Source organism: Bombina bombina, chromosome 3, assembly GCF_027579735.1.
Source record: "Bombina bombina isolate aBomBom1 chromosome 3, aBomBom1.pri, whole genome shotgun sequence".
Classification (NCBI taxonomy): Eukaryota; Metazoa; Chordata; class Amphibia; order Anura; family Bombinatoridae; genus Bombina; species Bombina bombina.
The window spans coordinates 892126377-892151343 of record NC_069501.1 but is presented as its reverse complement, the minus strand read 5'-3'; positions in this window follow the sequence as shown (position 1 = coordinate 892151343).

Below are 24967 nucleotides of genomic sequence, written 5' to 3'. Positions count from 1 at the left end.
CCTCAAAGGCTAACCCGATCGCGGTAACTCTCCTGGCCTTTAAATCCATTGTTAGCCAATCAGAGAGGAGTGTGGGCTCACACCGCAGGAGTCAACCTATCCGATGTGTGTGTTCCCATTGGATGGAGAACAACACATGATTGAAACGTCATTGCTAAATGTAAACAAAAATATGGTCACAATTGTATCAAAGTATTTGTGAATCTGGGATTTATAAATACATGCATTCGTATTTGTCACTGTATCGGACACTTAGCGTTTATTAACCGTTATACACTGTTACTTGAACATAGTGTCTGTTTCTCAGATCTCATAATATCAGATGGTTGGCATTTATCATCAAATCTCCATTGTCAAAGGATAAGTATAATAATCTCACTGTATATAATATTGGAAAATACTGGCTTGCATACTCCTTCAGATCAATCCGATATCGGCATGTTTGCCCACTAGCAAGCCACTGATAGGTTCATTCTAAAATTAGCATAGACATGTGACAGTTACCAATATTTCGGTCAATTAGTAATCGTATACTTAATGTAACATCATACTTAACAGTATGTCAGGGTCCATTGCGTATCTTATTATGTATCAAAATGGATATGCTGTAAAAAATAAATAAAGTATAAATGATATGATTCCCCATATGTCATACTCATCCTTCACAGTAGACAAAAATATCTGAACGTGCGTATAGTTTAAACTGTCTATTAATGCTGATAAGAGTACGGTATGATAAGAAGCTATTTTCATATGACAAATATGCATCCATTAATATCATCAATATAGTGTGTTGCATTGATGATGATCCTCTATGATAAGAAAAGTCCAAGGTACACGTATAGTACATATTCATATTGCAGCTATTAGTTTAAGGCACATTTATATGTATTTACATTTTGTTGTTTGAAGCAAAATAGAACCTCTATCACTGGGCAATTTCAATTAATTCTTATCTGATTTTCAACTTATATCATAACTTTTCACCATATAAAACTATGTAGCAATATGTGGAATTCATTGTTCTTAAAGCCTTTCCATTGCGATCAAGGTTATCTTGTAGATTGGGTTAATAGCGAGGCAATGGGGTAACCCCTTTGAGTTGATGATTATATTGTGGTTCTGTTCCAATAAAATTATTTGGCTGTTTGTTTGCAATAAGCCAAAGCTGTATATTATAATAGAATATAAAATAGTGTTTTGCTATCTGGATTATAAAAATGAGCTAAAACCATCCTGCTCATTCAGTCCATGTGGTACAAGCATATTGAGCCAGAATATCCAACGGCATTCAGCCTGTAATAGCATGGTCTCCACATCACCACCTCTTATCCCTGGTTTGATCACTTGCAATACACAAACTTGCACATGTGGCCTTGTGCCATGTTGATGTAAGTAATGTCGGGCCACAGGGGTTAATTTCTTGTCTTTCAGTTTATCTGATTCACAGTTTTTTATACAGTTAATGTGTTCATCTATCCTTACGCGAAGCTCGCGTGTCGTGATTCCAATGTATCTTTTCCCACAGTTGCACAGTAAACAGTATACAACATTCTTGGTTTTATAGTTTGCAAATCCATACATATACAGGTGGCCCTCATTTTACAACGGTTCAATTTACACCTTTTCAGAATAACAACCTTTTTTTCCAGTCTTGTGACTGCTATTGAAAAGCATTGAGAAGCAGTGCATTTATTAAAATAGCCAGTAGGTGGAGCTGTCCGCTTGTGTTGCAGCAAAGCCAAGCAAGCTGAAATTAATCAGTTTAACCAGACCTGAGCAATTGAGCAGATTTCAAAGGAACAAGATCTTACTGTCTATAAATCAGTCCAGATTGGAATGCATAGAAAGAACTGTTTGCAGAAAAATGCAAGTAAAGTCTGTGTTGTTTGATTATTTTATTAGGTTTATAATGCTGTTTAGCAAATGTTTTTGTTCATTTAACTTAGTTTAATTATATATTCTGTGTTGTGTGATGTTTTTATTAGGTTTATAATGCTGCTTAGCATTTAAAGTCTTCATTTCAAAGCTTTAAAAATAATGTATTAGGTGTTACTTATGACAATTTTGAAAGGGTCCGGGAACCTATCTCCCTCACTTCCCATTGACTTACATTATAAACTGGGTTTCAATTTACAACGGTTTCGATTTACCATTCCTTCTGGAACCTATCCCCGGCGTAAAATGAGGGCTACCTGTATTTAGAACCAATTACGGTATGAAACTCTCTTTCATTATTAATGTATTTGAAAAAAACTGCACCCCCCACAGGGGTAAGTACCGCTTATGTTCTTATTATGTGGTTTCTTTCTCACAAAATGACTTTGCGTCAGTCGGTTTCCAATATTTGGTGCTCTCCTCCAACTTGTTTTAATTTTCTCACCTACATATTTGGAAAGAACGATATCTGACTTCAAGATATCCACATGTTTGTTCAATATTTTGTGAATGGTATTGTACTCAGCATTATACGTGGTCACAAATCTCACAGATTCTTCCACACCTCTTTATTTGAATTTTGGGGTCAATAGGGAGTCTCGAGATGTTCTTTTTGCTCTCTGAAAGGCAGTGCAAATGATTTTTCGAGTGTATCCTCTATCTTTCAGTCTTTTTTGGAGCTCTTTCGCTCTCTGGTAGAAAATATTGTCATCCGTACAATTTCACCTCAGTCTAAGGAACTCCCCTATTGGGATACCTTTTTTAGTTTGTATGGTATGACAACTGTCGAATTGTAAAGTAGAATTTGTGGCAGTTTCCTTTCTGTACAGATCAGTTTTGAGCTTAAATTCGTCATCCTTATAGATAGTTATGTCAAGAAATTCAACTTGTTGCACACTTGCATTAAAAGTTATCTTCAGATTGAGATCATTAGTGTTCAATATTCCAATGAATTCTTTAAATTCTGTAAGGCTCCCTGTCCAGATAATGAACAGGTTGTCTATGTAACGACTCCACAGATTGATGTATCTAGTATATTGTTGTAAATTATCATCAAATACTATCTCACACTCCCACCATCCTAAATAGATGTTTGCATACGTGGGGGCACAGGAGGAGCCCATTGCAGTGCCCTGGACCTGCAAATAGAATTTGTCATTGAACACAAAATAATTGTGTGATAACACACATTTCAGTAAGGAGAGAATAAAATCATTTCGTTCTTTGTTCTCATTTGATTTAATTCCCAGGAAATATTTGACTGCTTCACATCCATTCTTATGATTAATAGATGTATAAAGTGACTCTACGTCACAAGTGATAAGTATAGTTTCACTACCTAGTACAATAGCATTGTTTTTATTAAGAATGTCCATAGTATCTCTCATGTATGATGGTAAAGAGAGTACAATATCTCATAAGTAGAGATCCAAGTATCTGCTGGCCTGTTCACAAAGGCTTCCTATACTGGAGACTATAGGTCTGCCAGGAGGTTTGTTTTTGTTTTTATGTACTTTGGGTAGTAAGTACAGAGTTGATACCCTTGGATTTTTTACCTGCAAAAACTGCCATTCCTTTTGACTGATCACTCCCCTTATTTTAGCATCCATTATGAGTTTGTTATAAGAGTTCAGATATTCAGAGGTTGGATTTGAGAACAAATATTTATAGCATTTTTTATCATTAAGCTGTCGTAATGCTTCTTGTATATATTGTTCCTTCTCCCAAATCACAATATTGCCCCCTTTATCCGACGCCTTAACTACAATGTCATCCCATTTGTTAATTTCAGATAAGGCCAATGTTTCTTCCTTACTTAAGTTAGAAATGTTAGTGTCTTTAATGTTCATGAAGTCTTTCATTACCATCTGAAGAAAGACTTCTAGTTGGGGCATCTTACTAATTGTGGGCATGAATTTAGATTTAAGTCTGAGCTTTTTGTCTAATAGTGCTGTAGGATCTGATGACTCTATACCTTCACTCTCATTCCAAAGTTGGATAAGGGTATCTAATGTTCTTATCTCATCCATGATGGGGTCGCTTTGTTTATCAAACATTCTTTTGAGGGCTAATTTCCTGCAAAATAAGTGTAGGTCCTTTATAAGTTCAAATTTGTCTAGGGATGGTGTAGGTGAAAAAGACAAACCCTTTGAGAGCATTTGGAGGTGAATTGGAGTAAGTGTACGTTTGGAGAGATTAATAACTTGGAGCAATTTTTTATGATCTACCATTTTGGTCATCTCCTCCAATCCTCCCTGCGTCTGTACTGATTCTCTTTCGTGTAACCCCATCTGGTTCTGTCTCTCAGGGTCCAATCTGCCCCCTTTGCCCCTTCTGGTCGGTCTTTTTCCACTAGATCTAACTGATCTGTTTTTCTTCCTAAAAAACTGCTATTACTACTGATGGGGTTACTATTCATTGTATCAGAATCACTATCCTCCATAGCAGACGATTCGCAATCTGATTGCGAAACATTTTTTGGAGTGAGGCTATTGATAGGACGACATCTGGGTTGTTTGTCGTCCCAAGTAAATATGCGGCCTTTCTCAAAATCTTTTATATCTCGCCTCATTTTGCTACATTTGGTTTGAATGATTTCTTTCTCCATTTTATCCAATTCATCCCTCAATGTTTTATAAGCTTCTTTAAACTTCTCTAGTCCCTCAAATTTTTCTAATTTGGTATTGTATTCTGTAATTTCCTTATCAAATTCGTTCATAACTTCAGCTTCATAATCTGAAAGTATCGCATCCAGGATCTCAGAACAATTAATCAAAGCCTGGTCCCATCTATCTTTGTACGTGTCTATATGGAATGAGAAAGTGGGAAATAATCTGACCCTTAAGCCCCTGGGTATGATATGCTTAGCCAGATATTTATCATAGGAGTTTTTGTTCCAAAACAATCGTGTATGTTTTTTTAAAAGATGGCCCAAGGCTTTAAGGCCATCCTCCCAATTTTCTATTTCAGTTGTTAATATAGAATCTTTTTCACAAAAAGATGCAAACGTTTTATCAAGATTTTTTGACGTTGGTCAGGTCTATTTTTATAGTCTGTGGATAGGTTAAGTGACATGATTTTAAATGTTATATGTATGACGATATCCCAATAAAGGAAATGCTGTCATAAACAGCCAATACAATGAATGAAGAAAAATAGAAGAAATGGGATAACGTTAATCAATGGGAGCCCCTAATGTTAACCACTAATATTTGAATGAATTATTGATCTGAAAACTAGATCTAACTATGATTCAATAAATTCAATTATGTGAGATGGGGGGGGGGGTGCTAACTCTCAAGTAATATCAAAGAAAAAATGAGGAGAAAAGCGACAGTATACAAGCACTCTTGTTGCAATCAATGGGTCATATAGAGCGGGAAGAGTCGCCTAGGTCAGGTTAAATTTAAAACATAACGTTTATTTGGATTTGTTAATATATACAATAAGATGTATAAGGTGTATCCCTACAAGTGTATGTAGTGTCTTAAAACTTAGATTAAAAATGTGAGATCGATATCCATAGAAACTTTATATAACTGAAGTGCTATAATCCACACACTTTCAGTGCAAACTTAAATAAGGCTCAATGCCACAATATTAACTGCAAAGGGGATTGACCCCCATCAACAATATTAACTAAATTAGTGCATAAAAGAGCTCAAGTAAGCACCGGTCTGTGTGGAAATGGAACAATGTCCAAACAATTGCCCAATTAATAAGTCACAAGATAAATGGATATCGTCCCTTGTTTAACGCCTGATGCACATTTCTCCATTGTACCGGCTTCCTCAAAGGCTAACCTGATCGCGGTAACTCTCCTGGTCTTTAAATCCATTGTTAGCCAATCAGAGAGGAGTGTGCGCTCACACCCCAGGAGTCAACCTATTCAATGTGTGTGTTCCCATTGGATGGAGAACAACACGTGATTGAAACGTCATTGCTAAATGTAAAAAAAGATTCAAGTGAACCACCCTATTGTGGCCACCATCTGATTGGTGTGTAAAGTATTAATAGTATAATTCATACTGATATCAAGTGCATGATGATTGTTTTAATCAAAAGTACATAGTAGATAATAAGCATAAAGGGTATGAGATAGTAGTTTATACCCAATATGGTCACAATTGTATCAAAGTATATGTGAATCTGGGATTTATAAATACATGCATTCGTATTTGTCACTGTATCGGACACTTAGCGTTTATTAACCGTTATACACTGTTACTTGATCATAGTGTCTGTTTCTCAGATCTAATAATATCAGATGGTTGGCATTTATCATCAAATCTCCATTGTCAAAGGATTAGTATAATAATCTCACTGTATATAATATTGGAAAAAACTGGCTTGCATACTCCTTCAGATCAATCCGATATCGGCATGTTTGCCCACTAGCAAGCCACTGATAGGTTCATTCTCAAATTAGCATAGATATGTGATAGTTACTAATATTTCGGTCAATTAGTAATCGTATACTTAATGTAACATCATACTTAACAATATGTCAGGGTCCATTGCGTATCTTATTATGTATCAAAACGGATATGCTGTAAAAAATAAATAAAGTATAAATTATATGATTCCCCATATGTCATACTCATTCTTCACAGTAGACACAAATATCTGAACGTGCACATAGTTTAAACTGTCTATTAATGCTGATAAGAGTACGGTATGATAAGAAGCTATTTTCATATGACAAATATGCATCCATTAATATCATCAATATAGTGTGTTGCATTGATGATGATCCTCTGTGATAAGAAAAGTCCAAGGTACACGTATAGTACATTTTCGTATTGCAGCTATTAGTTTAAGGCACATTTATATGTATTTACATTTTGTTGTTTGAAGCAAAATAGAACCTCTATCACTGGGCAATTTCAATTAATTCTTATCTCATTTCCAACTTATATCATAACTTTTCACCATATAAAACTATGTAGCAATATGTGGAATTCATTGTTCTTAAAGCCTTTCCATTGCGATCAAGGTTATCTTGTAGATTGGGATAATAGCGAGGCAATGGGGTAACCCCTTTGAGTTGATGATTATATTGTGGTTCTGTTCCAATAAAATTATTTGGCTGTTTGTTTGCAATAAGCCAAAGCTGTATATTATAATAGAATATAAAAACATAATTTATGCTTACCTGATAAATTTATTTCTCTTGTAGTGTATCCAGTCCACGGATCATCCATTACTTGTGGGATATTCTCCTTCCCAACAGGAAGTTGCAAGAGGATCACCCACAGCAGAGCTGCTATATAGCTCCTCCCCTCACTGCCATATCCAGTCATTCGACCGAAACAAGCCGAGAAAGGAGAAAACCATAGGGTGCAGTGGTGACTGTAGTTTTAATAAATTTTAGACCTGCCTTAAAAGGACAGGGTGGCCGTGGACTGGATACACTACAAGAGAAATAAATTTATCAGGTAAGCATAAATTATGTTTTCTCTTGTTAAGTGTATCCAGTCCACGGATCATCCATTACTTGGGGGATACCAATACCAAAGCTAAAGTACACGGATGATGGGAGGGACAAGGCAGGATTAAATGGAAGGAACCACTGCCTGAAGAACCTTTCTCCCAAAAACAGTCTCTGAAGAAGCAAAAGTATCAAATTTGTAAAATTTTGAAAAGGTGTGAAGCGAAGACCAAGTCGCAGCCTTGCAAATCTGTTCAACAGAGGTCTTATTTTTAAAGGCCCAGGTGGAAGCCACAGCTCTAGTAGAATGAACTGTAATCCTTTCAGGGGGCTGCTGTACAGCAGTCTCATAGGCTAGACGTATTATGCTCCGAAGCCAAAAGGAAAGAGAGGTTGCCGAAGCTTTTTGACCTCTCCTCTGTCCAGAGTAAACAACAAACAGGGAAGATGTTTGACGAAAATCTTTAGTAGCTTTTAAGTAAAACTTCAAGGCACGGACTATGTCCAGATTATGTAAAAGACGTTCCTTCTTTGAAGAAGGATTAGGACACAATGATGGAACAACAATCTCTTGATTGATATTCTTGTTAGAAACCACCTTAGGTAAAAACCCAGGTTTGGTACGCAGAACTACCTTATCTGCATGAAAAATCAGATAAGGAGAATCACATTGTAAGGCAGATAGCTCAGAGACTCTCCGAGCCAAGGAAATAGCCATCAAAAACAGAACTTTCCAAGATAAAAGTTTAATATCAAGGGAATGAAGGGGTTCAAACGGAACTCCTTGAAGAACTTTAAGAACCAAGTTTAAGCTCCACGGGGGAGCAACAGGTTTAAACACAGGCTTAATTCTAACCAAAGCCTGACAAAATGCCTGGACGTCTGGAACCTCTGCCAGACGCTTGTGCAAAAGAATAGACAGAGCAGAAATCTGTCCTTTTAAGGAACTAGCTGATAATCCTTTGTCCAAACCCTCTTGGAGAAAGGACAATATCCTAGGAATCCTAACCTTACTCCATGAGTATTTCTTGGATTCACACCAATAAAGATATTTATGCCATATCTTGTGGTAGATTTTCCTGGTGACAGGCTTTCATGCCTGTATTAAGGTATCAATGACTGACTCGGAGAAGCCACTCCTTGATAGAATCAAGCGTTCAATCTCCATGCAGTCAGTCTCAGAGAAATTAGATTTGGTTGATTGAAAGGACCTTGTATTAGAAGATCCTGTCTCAGAGGCAGAGTCCATGGTGGAAAGGATGACATGTCCACTAGGTCTGCATACCAGGTCCTGCGTGGCCACGCAGGCGCTATCAGAATCACTGATGCTCTCTCCTGTTTGATCTTGGCAATCAGTCGAGGGAGCAGAGGAAACGGTGGAAACACATAAGCCAGGTTGAAGAACCAAGGCACTGCTAGAGCATCTATCAGCGTCGCTTCTGGGTCCCTGGACCTGGATCCGTAACAAGGAAGCTTGGTGTTCTGGCGAGATGCCATGAGATCCAATTCTGGTTTGCCCCAACGATGGACCAGTTGAGCAAACACCTCCTGATGGAGTTCCCACTCCCCTGGATGAAAAGTCTGACGACTTAGAAAATCCGCCTCCCAGTTCTCTACGCCTGGGATGTGGATCGCTGACAGGTGGTAGGAGTGAGACTCTGCCCAGCGAATTATCTTTGAGACTTCTAACATCGCTAGGGAACTCCTGGTTCCCCCTTGATGGTTGATGTAAGCCACAGTCGTGATGTTGTCCGACTGAAATCTGATGAACCTCGAACCTAGAAGAGCATTGAATATTGCTCTTAACTCCAGAATATTTATTGGGAGGAGTTGCTCTTAACTCCAGAATATTTATTGGGAGGAGTTTCTCCTCCTGAGTCCATGATCCCTGAGCCTTCAGGGAGTTCCAGACTGCACCCCAACCTAGAAGACTGGCATCTGTTGTTACAATCGTCCAATCTGGCCTGCGAAAGGACATACCCTTGGACAGATGGACCCAAGATAGCCACCAGAGAAGAGAATCTCTGGTCTCTTGATTCAGATTTAGTAGGGGGGACAAATCTGAGTAATCCCCATTCCACTGACTTAGCATGCATAATTGCAGCGGTCTGAGATGCAGGCGCGCAAATGGCACTATGTCCATTGCCGCTAACATTAAACCAATTACTTCCATGCACTGAGCCACTGACGGGCGTGGAATGGAATGAAGGACACGGCAAGCATTTAGAAGTTTTGATAACTTGGACTCCGTCAGGTAACTTTTCATCTCTACAGAATCTATAAGAGTCCCTAGGAAGGAGAGTCTTGTGAGTGGGGATAGAGAACTCTTTTCCACGTTCACTTTCCACCCATGCTACCTCAGAAATGCCAGAACTATCTCTGTATGAGACTTGGCAATTTGAAAGCTTGACGCCTGTATCAGGATGTCGTCTAGATAAGGAGCCACCGCTATGCCTCGCGGTCTTAGAACCGCCAGAAGTGAGCCCAGAACCTTTGTAAAAATTCTCGGGGCTGTGGCCAACCCGAAGGGAAGAGCTACAAATTGGTAATGCCTGTCTAGAAAGGCAAACCTTAGGAACCGATGATGATCTTTGTCAATCGGTATGTGAAGGTAGGCATCCTTTAAGTCCACTGTGGTCATGTACTGACCCTCTTGGATCATGGGTAGGATGGTCCAAATAGTTTCCATTTTGAATGATGGAACTCTGAGGAATTTGTTTAAGATCTTTAGATCCAAAATTGGTCTAAAGGTTCCCTCTTTCTTGGGAACCACAAACAGATTTGAATAAAACCCCTGTCCTTGTTCCGTCCGCGGAACTGGATGGATCACTCCCATTACTAGGAGGTCTTGCACACAGCTTAGCAATGCCTCTTTCTTTATCTGGTTTGCTGATAACCTTGAAAGATGAAATCTCCCTTGTGGAGGTGAAGCTTTGAAGTCCAGAAGATATCCATGAGATATGATCTCCAACGCCCAGGGATCCTGAACATCTCTTGCCCACGCCTGGGCGAAGAGAGAAAGTCTGCCCCCCACTAGATCCGTTTCCAGATAGGGGGCCGTTTCTTCATGCTGTCTTGGGGGCAGCAGCGGGCTTTCTGGCCTGCTTGCCCTTGTTCCAGGACTGGTTAGGTTTCCAGGCCTGTCTGGAATGAGCAACAGTTCCTTCTTGTTTTGAAGCGGAGGAAGTTGATGCTGCTCCTGCCTTGAAATTTCAAAAGGCACGAAAATTAGACTGTTTGGCCTTTGATTTGGCCCTGTCCTGAGGAAGGGTATGACCCTTACCTCCAGTAATGTCAGCAATAATTTCCTTCAAGCCAGGCCCGAATAAGGTCTGCTCCTTGAAAGGAATGTTGAGTAATTTAGACTTTGAAGTCACGTCAGCTGACCAGGATTTAAGCCATAGCGCCCTACGCGCCTGGATGGCGAATCCGGAATTCTTAGCCGTTAGTTTAGTCAAATGAACAATGGCATCAGAAACAAATGAGTTAGCTAGCTTAAGCGTTCTAAGCTTGTCAATAATTTCAGTCAATGGAGCTGTATGGATGGCCTCTTCCAGGGCCTCAAACCAGAATGCCGCTGCAGCAGTGACAAGTGCAATGCATGCAAGGGGCTGTAAAATAAAACCTTGTTGAATAAACATTTTCTTAAGGTAACCCTCCAATTTTTTATCCATTGGATCTGAAAAAGCACAACTATCCTCAAACGGGATAATGGTACGCTTTGCTAAAGTAGAAACTGCTCCCTCCACCTTAGGGACCGTCTGCCATAAGTCCCGTGTAGTGGCATCTATTGGAAACATTTTTCTAAAAATAGGAGGTGGGGAAAAAGGCACACCCGGTCTATCCCACTCCTTGCTAATAATTTCTGTAAGCCTTTTAGGTATAGGAAAAACATCAGTACACACCGGCACCGCATAGTATTTATCCAGCTTACACTATTTCTCTGGTACTGCAACTGCGTTACAGTCATTCAGAGCAGCTAATACCTCCCCAAGCAATACACGGAGGTTCTCAAGCTTAAATTTAAAATTAGAAATCTCTGAATCAGGTTTCCCCGAGTCAGAGATGTCACCCACAGACTGAAGCTCTCCGTCCTCATGTTTTGCATATTGTGACGCAGTATCAGACATGGCTCTTACAGCATCTGCGCGCTCTGTATCTCTTCTAACCCCAGAGCTATCGCGCTTGCCTCTTAATTCAGGCAATCTGGATAATACCTCTGACAGGGTATTATTCATGATTGTAGCCATGTCCTGCAAGGTAATCGCTATGGGCGTCCCTGATGTAATTGGCGCCATACTAGCGTGCGTCCCCTGAGCGGGAGGCGAAGGGTCTGACACGTGGGGAGAGTTAGTCGGCATAACTTCCCCCTCGATAGAACCCTCTGGTGACAATTCTTTTATAGATAAAGACTGATCTTTACTGTTTAAGGTGAAATCAATACATTTAGTACACATTCTCCTATGGGGCTCCACCATGGCTTTAAAACATAATGAACAAGTTTCCTCTGTGTCAGACATGTTTATACAGACTAGCAATGAGACTAGCAAGCTTGGAAAACACTTTAAAACAAGTTTACAAGCAATATAAAAAACGTTACTGTGCCTTTAAGAAACACAAATTTTGTCAAAATTTGAAATAACAGTGAAAAAAGGCAGTTACACGAACAAAATTTTTACAGTGTATGTAACAAGTTAGCAGAGCATTGCACCCACTTGCAAATGGATGATTAACCCCTTAATACCAAAAACGGAATAATAAATGACAAAAACGTTTTTCAAACAGTCACAACAACTGCCACAGCTCTACTGTGGCTTTTTACCTCCCTCAAAAACGACTTTGAAGCCCTTTGAGCCCTCCAGAGATGTCCTGGAACATGCAGGAAGAAGCTGGATTTCTGTGTCTGTAATTTTCTGCGCAAAAAAGCACTAAAATAGGCCCCTCCCACTCATATTACAACAGTGGAAAGCCTCAGAAAACTGTTTCTTGGCAAAAATCAAGCCAGCCATGTGGAAAAAACTAGGCCCCAATAAGTTTTATCACCAAACATATATAAAAAACGATTAAACATGCCAGATTCACATATACTTTGATACAATTGTGACCATATTGGGTATAAACTACTATCTCATACCCTTTATGCTTATTATCTACTATGTACTTTTGATCAAAACAATCATCATGCACTTGATATCAGTATGAATCATACTATTAATACTTTACACACCAATCAGATGGTGGCCACAATAGGGTGGTTCAATCATTATACAGTGAGGCTGGTTGTCGGGACTGATGCTCTAAACATATTTCGGTTCACTTGAATCTTTGTTTACATTTAGCAATGACGTTTCAATCACGTGTTGCTCTCCATCCAATGGGAACACACACATCGGATAGGTTGACTCCTGAGGTGTGAGCGCACACTCCTCTCTGATTGGCTAACAATGGATTTAAAGGCCAGGAGAGTTACCACGATTGGGTTAGCCTTTGAGGAAGCTGGTACAATGGCGAAATGCGCATCAGGCGTTAAACAAAGGACGATATCCATTTATCTTGTGACATTAATTGGGCAATTGTTTGGACATTGTTCCATTTCCACACAGACCGGTGCTTACTTGAGCTCTTTTATGCACTAATTTAGTTAATATTGTTGATGGGGTCAATCTCCTTTGCAGTTAATATTGTGGCATTGAGCCTTATTTAACTTTGCACTGAAACTGTGTGGATTATAGCACTTCAGTTATATATAGTTTCTATGGATATCGATCTCCTTCTAACATTTTTAATCTAAGTTTTAAGACACTACATACACTCATAGGGATACACCTTATACATCTTATTGTATATATTAACTAATCCAAATAAAAGTTATGTTTTATATTTAACCTGACCTAGGCGACTCTTCCCGCCACCCTCTATATGACCCATTGATTGCAACAAGAGTGCTTGTATATTGTTGCTTTTCTCCTCATTTTTTCTTTGATATTACTTGAAAGTTAGCACCCCCCTATCTCACATAATTGGATTTGAATCATAGTTAGATCTAGTTTTCAGATCAATAATTCATTTAAATATTAGTGGTAAACTTTAGGGGCTCCCATTGATTAACGTTATCCCATTTCTTCTATTTTTCTTCATTCATTGTATTGGCTGTTTATGACAGCATTTCCTTTTTTGGGATATCGTCATACATATAACATTTAAAATCATGTCACTTAACCTATCCAGAGACTATAAAAATAGACATGACCAACGTCAAAAAAGTCTTGATAAAACGTTTGCATCTTTTTGTGAACAAGATTCTATATTAACAACTCAAATAGAAAATTGGTAGGATGGCCTTAAAGCCTTGGGCCATCTTTTAAAAAAACATACACGATCGTTTTGGAACAAAAGCTCCTATGATAAATATCTGGCTAAGCATATCATACCCAGGGGCTTAAGGGTCAGATTATTTCCCACTTTCTCATTCCATAAAGACACGTACAAAAATAGATGGGACCAGGCTTTGATTAATTGTTCTGAGATCCTGGTTGCGATACTTTCAGATTATGAAGCTGAAGTTATGAACGAATTTGATAAGGAAATTACAGAATACAATACCAAATTAGAAAAATTTGAGGGACTAGAGAAGTTTAGAGAAGCTTATAAAACATTGAGGGATGAATTGGATAAAAGGGAGAAAGAAATCATTCATACCAAATGTAGCAAAATGAGGCGAGATATAAAAGATTTTGAGAAAGGCCACATATTTACTTGGGACAACAAACAACCCAGACATCGTCCTATCAATAGCCTCCCTCCTAAAAATGTTTTGCAATCAGATTGTGAATCGTCTGCTATGGAGGATAGTGATTCTGATACAATGAATAGTAACCCCATCAGTAGTAATAGCAGTTTTTTAGGAGGAAAAACGAATCAGTTAGATCTAGTGGAAAAAGACCGACCAGAAGGGGCAAAGGGGGCAGATCGGACCCTGAGAGACAGAACCAGATGGGGTTACACGAAAGAGAACCAGTACAGACGCAGGGAGGATTGGAGGAGACGACCAAAATGGTAGATCATGAAAAATTGCTCCAAGTTATTAATCTCTCCAAACGTACACTTACTCCAATTCACCTCCAAGTGCTCTCAAAGGGTTTGTCTTTTTCACCTACACCATCCCTAGACAAATTTGAACTTATAAAGGACCTACACTTATTTTGCAGGAAATTAGCCCTCAAAAGAATGTTTGATAAACAAAGAAACCCCATAACGGATAAGATAAGAACATTAGATACCCTTATCCAACTTTGGAATGAGAGTGAAGGTATAGAGTCATCAGATCCTACAGCACTATTAGACAAACAGCTCAGACTTAAATCTAAATTCATGCCCACAATTAGTAAGATGCCCCAACTAGAAGTCTTTCTTAAGATGGTAATGAAAGACTTCATGAACATTAAAGACACTAACATTTCTAACTTAAGTAAGGAAGAAACCTTGGCCCTATCTGAAATTAACAAATGGGATGACATTGTAGTAAAGACGTCGGATAAAGGGGGCAATATTGTGTTTTGGGAGAAGGAACAATATATACAAGAAGCATTACGACAGCTTAATGATAAAAAATGCTATAAATATTTCTCCTCAAATCCAACCTCTGAATATCTGAACTCTTATAACAAACTCATAATGGATGCTAAAATAAGGGGAGTGATCAGTCAAAAGGAATGGAAGTTTTTGCAGGTAAAAAATCCAAGGGTATCAACTCTGTACTCACTACCCAAAGTACATAAAAACAAAAACAAACCTCCTGGCAGACCTATAGTCTCCAGTATAGGAAGCCTTTGTGAACAGGCCAGCAGATACTTGGATCTCTACTTACGAGATATTGTACTCTCTTTACCATCATACACGAGAGATACTATGGAAATTCTTAATAAAATCAATGATATTGTACTAGATAGTGAAACTATACTTATCACTTGTGACGTAGAGTCACTTTATACATCTATTAATCATAAGAATGGATGTGAAACAGTCAAATATTTCCTGGGAATTAAATCAAATGAGAACAAAGAACGAAATGATTTTACTCCTTACTGAAATGTGTGTTATCACACAATTATTTTGTGTTCAATGACAAATTCTTTTTGCAGGTCCAGGGCACTGCAATGGGCTCCTCCTGTGCCCCCACGTACGCAAACATCTATTTAGGATGGTCGGAGCGTGAGATAGTATTTGATGATAATTTACAACAATATACTAGATACATCAATCTGTGGAGTCGTTACATAGACAACCTCTTCATTATCTGGACAGGGAGCCTTACAGAATTTAAAGAATTCATTGGAATATTGAACACTAATGATCTCAATCTGAAGCTAACTTTTAATGCAAGTGTGCAACAAGTTGAATTTCTTGACATAACTATCTATAAGGATGAAGAATTTAAGCTCAAAACTGATCTGTACAGAAAGGAAACTGCCACAAATTCTACTTTACAATTCAACAGTTGTCATACCATACAAACTAAAAAAGGTATCCCAATATGGGAGTTCCTTAGACTGAGGCGAAATTGTACGGATGACAATATTTTCTACCAGAGAGTGAAAGAGCTCCAAAAAAGACTGAAAGATAGAGGATACACTCGAAAAATCATTCACACTTCCTTTCAGAGTGCAAAAAGAACATCTCGAGATTCCCTATTGACCCCAAAATTCAAATCAAGAGGTGTGGAAAAATCTGTGAGATTTGTGACCACGTATAATGCTGAGTACAATACCATTCACAAAATATTGAACAAACATGTGGATATCTTGAAGTCAGATATCGTTCTTTCCAAATATGTAGGTGAGAAAATTAAAACAAGTTGGAGGAGAGCACCAACTATTGGAAACTGACTGACGCAAAGTCATTTTGTGAGAAAGAAACCACATAATAAGAACTTAAGCGGTACTTACACCTGTGGGGGGTGCAGTTTTTGCAAATACATTAATAATGAAAGAAAGTTTCATACTGTAATTGGTTCTAAATATATGTATGGATTTGCAAACTGTAAAACCAAGAATATTGTATACTGTTTACTGTTTACTGTGGGGAAAGATACATTGGAATCACGACACACGAACTTCGCGTAAGGATAGGTGAACACATTAACAGTATAAAAACTGTGAATCAGATAAACTGAAAGGCAAGAAATTAACCCTGTGGCCCGACATTACTTACATCAACATGGCACAAGACCACATGTGCAAGTTTGTGTATTACAAGTGATAAAACCAGGGATAGGAGGTGGTGATGTGGAGACCATGCTATTACAGGCTGAATGCCGTTGGATATTCTGGCTCAATACACTTGTACCACATGGACTGAATGAGCAGGATGGTTTTGGCTCATTTTTATAATCCAGATAGCAAAACACTATTTTATATTCTATTATAATATACAGCTTTGGCTTATTGCAAACAAACAGCCAAATAATTTTATTGGAACAGAACCACAATATAATCATCAACTCAAAGGGGTTACCCCATTGCCTCGCTATTATCCCAATCTACACGATAACCTTGATCGCAATGGAAAGGCTTTAAGAACAATGATTTCCACATATTGGTACATAGTTTTATATGGTGAAAAGTTATGATATAAGTTGGAAATGAGATAAGAATTAATTGAAACTGCCCAGTGATAGAGGTTCTATTTTGCTTCAAACAACAAAATGTAAATACATATAAATGTGCCTTAAACTAATAGCTGCAATATGAATATGGACTATACGTGTACCTTGGACTTTTCTTATCACAGAGGATCATCATCAATGCAACACACTATACTGATGATATTAATGGATGCATATTTGTCATATGAAAATAGCTTCTTATCATACCGTACTCTTATCAGCATTAATAGACAGTTTAAACTATACGCGCGTTCAGATATTTTTGTCTACTGTGAAGGATGAGTATGACATATGGGGAATCATATCATTTATACTTTATTTATTTTTTACAGCATATCCGTTTTGATACATAATAAGATACGCAATGGACCCTGACATACTGTTAAGTATGATGTTACATGAAGTATACGATTACTAATTGACCGAAATATTGGTAACTGTCACATATCTATGCTAATTTGAGAATGAACCTATCAGTGGTTTGCTAGTGGGCAAACATGCTGATATCGAATTGATCTGAAGGAGTATGTAAGCCAGTATTTTCCAATATTATATACAGTGAGATTATTATACTAATCCTTTGACAATGGAGATTTGATGATAAATGCCAACCATCTGATATTATTAGATCTGAGAAACAGACACTATGATCAAGTATGAGAGATTCCAAAAGAAGTTAGTGGAGGTGTATGCAGGCAGCACAACTTAGTTAAAAATTAATGAAGTTTATTAAATCATTTAAAACTGATACAAGCACAGAAACAATTGTTACCCAAACACACAGGGGAAAGACTGCCTTCCGACGCGTTTCCTGCTCAGACTGAGCACTTCATCAGGGATGGCAGGTGTCTCCCTTCTAGACTATTTATTGGAGTCGAGAAATTTAACCCTTAGTGTACTACACTATGAAAAAACATGTTCAGTTCAGCTTTTCAACAAATGTTACTACTGAACAAGGGTCATGAATCCTCAATTCCAATAAATCTCACCTTTTCATAACATAAATGCTACATAAGATTATACAATATTTACATTAAACAATTGTAACTTTTTAATTCGGTTGCAATTAGAAGGATAGATGTGATTTCATTGATGATGGGAAGTGCTTGATTTTACATTAGGCATTATCTAGATAGCAAGCAAGTTTAGACCCAGGAATATATATAGTGATTATTTTACTGGGAGCTAGCTCTAAGTTTCAAAATCAGAAAACACATTTAGTTTATTGAGACTGTAATAAATTTATGATAAGATTAATCCCATAGGTATATTTGGCACCAAATATCTACTGATTTGACGGATTGCAAACAAGTTTTTAGTTATAATAAAATTATTTGAGCTATCAATGTAAAAAACTTTCAATTTGAATATGTTTCTCATTGTCGTCAATTAGTTGCCAGTATATAGCTGTAAGTCCCATATTTTGTTCATCCCATTGGGAAATCCTGTTCTTAACTTATGTATCCAGAAGGCCTCTTTTTTATTTAGTTTTGCTAACCTGTCTCCTCCAGAGATTCTATTTGGCACCCTATCTATGATTTGAAATTGAAACATTCTAAGTATCTCTTCTTGCATACTTTTATTATAATTGGTTCCATGTCTATGTGTTGCAAAGTGTCTAGCTACAGGAGTTTTGGGTTCCTTTGCCTCAATAGACAAAAGATGTTCACGTATTCGTTCCTTTACAGCCCTTATTGTATGACCTGTATATTGCTTGCCACATTTTATGCATGAAACCAAATATACTGCATAATCTGACTGGCAGTTGAAATGAGAATCAATTGAGAATTCTTGTGCAGTGGTATGTGATGTAAATTTTTCCCCCATTTTTACGTAATGACAACTTTTACAGGGTCTTACACCGCATTTAAATGTGCCTATTTTTGGGTTTAACCAGGTTACCCTGTCTTTACTATTTGCGATAGAATCAGAGAAATTTCTATTTACATATTGGCCTATTGTCTTGGCTCTCCTTGAGACAAATTTTACACCATCTACAGAAATATTGTCAAGTGCTGATTCTTTTTCTAATATTGGTAAGTATTTCTTTACTATATTACAAATTTTGGGGTATTGAATACTGTATTGTGTGGAAAATACTATTTTATTTTCTGAGTTAGAACACTTACTTTTGTCTTTCAATAAATCTTCTCTGTCCATTAGGCGCACCTCTCTGAGTGTGTGTTCAAGTTGGTTCTTATTGTACCCTCTATTTATGAGTCGCTTTTTAAGTTGTTCTGCATGTATGTTATAGTCTCCTATGCTACTACAGTTTCTGAGTAGACGCATGAACTGACCTCTGGGTATTGCTCCTTTTAGGTGTCTAGGATGATTGGATTCTGCCCTCAGGATTGTGTTACCTGCTATTTCTTTTCTGTAAGTTTCCATAATGACTGTCATATTGACTTTATCTATTTTAATTTTGAGATCTAGGAAATTAATACTTTCTTTAGCATAGCTCCAGGTGAACTTAAGGTTCATACTATTATGATTTAAGGTTTTAACAAAACTTTCTATCTGCTGAACGCTACCACTCCATATAATGAGCACATCGTCAATAAATCTTGTATAGAATTTAATACACTGTTTATGCTCATTAAGCTCTCCAAAGATTTTAAAAAATTCAAAGTAACTCAGATAAATATTTGCATATGAGGGGGCAAATTTTGCCCCCATGGCTGTCCCTCGCTTTTGTAAGTACATTTTGCCTTCAAATACAAAATAATTATGTGTCAGCAAATAGGTCACAACTTCTGTAAGGTAGCTTATGAAGATAGTGTCATAATTGGTGTATAGTTTTAGATTTTCTTCTAAGGCTAAGATTCCTTGTTGGTGTGGTATACATGAGTATAAAGATACTACATCTATTGTTAGAAGGATATCAGTATCATTTAATGCAAAGCCTTCTAATTTTCTAAGAAGTTGCTTGGTATCTCTAAGATAGCCTGGCATATTGACTACCTCCGGTTGTAAGTGGCCGTCTATGATCAAGTAACAGTGTATAACGGTTAATAAACGCTAAGTGTCCGATACAGTGACAAATACGAATGCATGTATTTATAAATCCCAGATTCACATATACTTTGATACAATTGTGACCATACTATCTCATACCCTTTATGCTTATTATCTACTATGTACTTTTGATCAAAACAATCATCATGCACTTGATATCAGTCTGAATTATACTATTAATACTTTACACACCAATCAGATGGTGGCCACAATAGGGTGGTTCAATCATTATACACTGAGACTGGTTGTCGGGACTGATGCTCTAAACATATTTCGGTTCACTTGAATCTTTGTTTACATTTAGCAATGACGTTTCAATCATGTGTTGTTCTCCATCCAATGGGAACACACACATCGGATAGGTTGACGATGGATTTAAAGGCCAGGAGAGTTACCGCGATCGGGTTAGCCTTTGAGGAAGCCGGTACAACGGCGAAATGCGCATCAGGCGTTAAACAAGGGACGATATCCATTAATTGGGCAATTGTTTGGACATTGTTCCATTTCCACACAGACCGGTGCTTACTTGAGCTCTTTTATGCACTAATTTAGTTAATATTGTTGATGGGGTCAATCCCCTTTGCAGTTAATATTGTGGCATTGAGCCTTATTTAAGTTTGCACTGAAACTGTGTGGATTATAGCACTTCAGTTATATATAGTTTCTATGGATATCGATCTCCTTCTAAGATTTTTAATCTAAGTTTTAAGACACTACATACACTCGTAGGGATACACCTTATACATCTTATTGTATATATTAACTAATCCAAATAAACGTTAGGTTTTATATTTAACCTGACCTAGTCGACTCTTCCCGCCACCCTCTATATGACCCATTGATTGCAACAAGAGTGCTTGTATACTGTCGCTTTTCTCCTAATATTTTCTTTGATATTACTTGACAGTTAGCACCCCCCTATCTCACATAATTGAATTTATTGAATCATAGTTAGATCTAGTTTTCAGATAAATAATTCATTCAAATATTAGTGGTTAACATTAGGGGCTCCCATTGATTAACGTTATCCCATTTCTTCTATTTTTCTGAATACACTATGTCCTTTGAACCCTGCTTCTATATTCTTTAGATGTTCTAACAGTCTCGTTTTGTACGCCCAATATACTGCAATTTGCAGGAACATTCCTGGGGGTTTGAATAAATTGTTTTAGTTGTTTTTTTTTGTATCATAAGCATGTTCACATCCTTTTTCAATTGGCCCTGTTGCATTTGAAAAACCCTTTTGTGGTTGAAGTTATCCAATTTGACTTGGATTTGGGTTCTTTTAATCTGCTTGGTGCTATGATTTGTTTAAGATTTCTATTTTTTCTGAAGGTTATTTTTGGAGTAGGTCCTATACTATTTTTTAGAAACTTGTCTTGTTCTAGAATAGCCCAGTATTTTTTCAGAATTCTTTTTATTTCTGGTGCTGCTTCATTGTAAGTAGTTATCATCCCTATAGTATTATTTTTGTTAGTATGAGTACCTTTCTCTTTAATCGAGATTAGTAGTTGGTTCCTATCCATATTTCTAACTTTATTCAGGGAATTATCAATTAGTTTTTTTGGATACTTTTTTGTACTAATTTTTATTTTAATAGCTGTGCTCCCTTATTGTAGTCACTTTCTTTTGTACAGTTCAGTTTTAGCCGTTGAAATTGTCCATATGGTATGTTCTTTATCCAAGGCTTATAGTGACCACTGTCAGCTCTAAAATAACCGTTACTATCCGTGGTTTTCCGATATAATTTTGTGCATATTTGATTATCTTCAAAAAACAAAATAAGATCTAGGAATTCGATATGCTCTTTTGAAATCTTTGATGTAAATTGTAAGTTAAATGAATTCTCATTGATATATTATAAAAATTTGGTGGTGGCAGAGTCATCACCATCCCAGATAAGTATAATATCATCGATGTATCTGCCCCACCAAATTATATTATCTTGAAAAGGATTGTTATAATATATGTATTCCTTTTCCCAAGTTCCCATGTAAATATTTGCATAGCTGGGTGCCATGGTCATGCCCATTGCTGTTCCACTGATTTGTAAATAGAATTGATTTAAAAATTCAAAGTAATTTTTTTCCAAAACAAATCTTATACAGTCTAAAATGAATTCCTGATGTTCTTTGGTTAATTCTGTTTCGCTTAATGTATGTTTCATAGCCAAAATCCCTAGTTTATGGGCTATGATTGTATAGAGGGATGACACATCTAATGTCATCAATCTGTAAGATTCTTTCCATTATATTCTACTCACTTTTCTAATTGTATCAGTCGAGTCTCTAAGGTAAGAAGGTGCTCTTCTAAATGTGAGTCTGTTTCTTATTTCAAGATTTACAAGTTTTGGACCAAACAATATTGGGCCATGTGGCGCTTCTGTTTTTTCTTATCTCTAAAGAAGACAATTTAGGAACTAAAAATAAAGTATATATATATATATATATATATTTTTTTTTTTATTAAAAACAAAGTAGCCTTTTTTTTAAATAAAAAAACTGCACAAAGCAAAAGTTGGTGGGAGTGGGGGTGTTAGAAAAAAAAATGTCACTGAAAAGTGCATTTACATTGTGGTCTATGGGGAACTGTGTGTTCCCTGCAAATATATATGTACATGCTTATTATATACATATATATTTATATGTTAATATGTGTATATATACACATATTAACACATAAATATATATGTATATATTTATATACATATATACTTATATTTGCTGCCCATCGCTGCATGACCCCTTTGCTGTGCTAAGTTCTCATGCTGTCTCTCAAGGCATAACAACAAGGTTGCTATTGGAGCCTAAAGCTTCCATGCAATGCGAACATGAGGTTGGTTTCACATTGTGGCTAACTTGTAAACCAGCGCACATTTTCGTGTGCTGGTATTACTAAGTGGAGCGCTAATACCGCCCTCGTAAAAGCGATATTTTGCTCTCCACTTGTAATCTAGCCCATAAAGTTTATAAAGGTTGCAGTCATTTTTTTGCTGGTTGCTGTGGCACAGATGTAAGCCCTACAGGTTACATATTGAACAATTCTGTTTAGGAAGTTACTAACTGTGCAGTGCTCTGCTATATGTCATTATTTAGATATTTAAATAAAACATTATTGTTTCAATACTTTTGTGAACCTGTAAATCTCTGTAACATCTGAATGAGAACACATGTCTGGGCAATGTGTGCTTTTAGCATTGCAATCAGTCACTTTATTTTAGGACTTTTAATTATAATTGATATGGTTATTTTAATCAGGCTTAAGTTATTCCAACCACAACATTTTATAAACTGAACAGGAAATATTAAGAGAGACCATATACCCAAGCAGCAAATACATTGCATTTAAATGTGTGTGTTGTGTTTTATTCTTCCTTTTATTATTGAAGTTAGCAGATAAGACATGAACACAATATGATTCAAATAAATAACACAAGGAGTTCACAGTGTGCAAAATAAAATACAGGGACAGATTGCCTCTTTAGGCAGATGATGAATAATGTATGCATCTGAAAAACAAGGTTAATCTGCTAACAAAATCATAAAGTGACATAAAGTCATATATAAAGAAACAATCTCAGATCGGGGGTATGTCAGAGTTGCCCTACTCTAAGTCCTGAATGTTTAAAGCGACAGTCTGGTCAAAATAAAACTTCCATGACTCAGATAGAGCATGCAATTTTAAACAACTTTCTAATTTACTTTTATCATTTGACAGTTTATGCATTTGAAAGTTTTTTACAGTTAGGCAGTGCTAGTTCATGTGTCATATAGATAACATTGTGCTCACTCCTATGGAGTTACTTATGAGTCAGCACTGATTAGCTAAAATGCAAGTCTGTCAAAAGAAGTGAGATAAGGGGCAGTCTGCAGAGCCTTATAAAAGGTAACCATAGATGTAAAAAGTATATTAATTTAACAGTGTCTAAAAATGGGTAATAAATGTGTTATCTATATTTTTAAACAATAAAAATGTTCAATTAGACTGTCCCTTTAACTGTTTGATCTGTTCTGAGCTGGGGTCCTGTCTCCTCTGTCATCTAAGTATTGTTGTATGGATTCCCAATAAAATGTACGAGCTCTTCAGGAGGATGAGGCTGGAACCTGAGTAGATTTACAGTTTCGTGCAATCAAGGAGCACCAGCTAATAAGTCCAGTTTGTAGAAGGTCAAATATGTTTGTTTTTTTTTTAATCAACATGCTAATGAAAGAGCATTCAGAATCTTTTTTCCCCTAAAAGTTAAGATTGAAATAAATAAAGTGGCATCAGTTGTACAATGCCTACAAATCACAGGTAGTGGCTAGTAGGATTGCACTAAGCCATTATTTTACCAAAATGGGCAGTATTTTTAAGGTTCAGGTCAAACTTGAACATAAAGATTAAATATAGAAATAAAGATGATATCATGGTCAAGCTTAATCTAAATCTAATTGTAAACAAATGCTAATTTAAAAACAGTCAAACCTCCTTTAATTCCTGATTTATGCTGTATAATTATGTATACAAATGTATGTTGATTGGAGTAGCCGTGTTAGTCCATTGATTTAGATACAAAAATAACAAGAGTATTGCATTAAGCAATGATACTTTATAATTGGAATAACTATGCATTTACAAGTTGACAAGCTTTCGGAAGTATTCCTTCCTTTTTCAAGTCTGAAGCAATACTGACCAATTTAATAGAATTTACAGATTATATCTTGAAACACAGAATAGCTAAAAGGACAATAAGTGTTACAGAGGTCTGAGTGCAGGGAGAGGAGTGGGTGTCGTAAAAATCAAGAGGGGGCTTAGGTGACAGAGGCAGACAGTGCCCAGTGTAGGAGAACAGACAGGGGAAAAACTGTATATAGTTTTACATAGAGCATATACTGACATAAAGTTATATATCAACATAGAATCAATATGTATAAAGATGT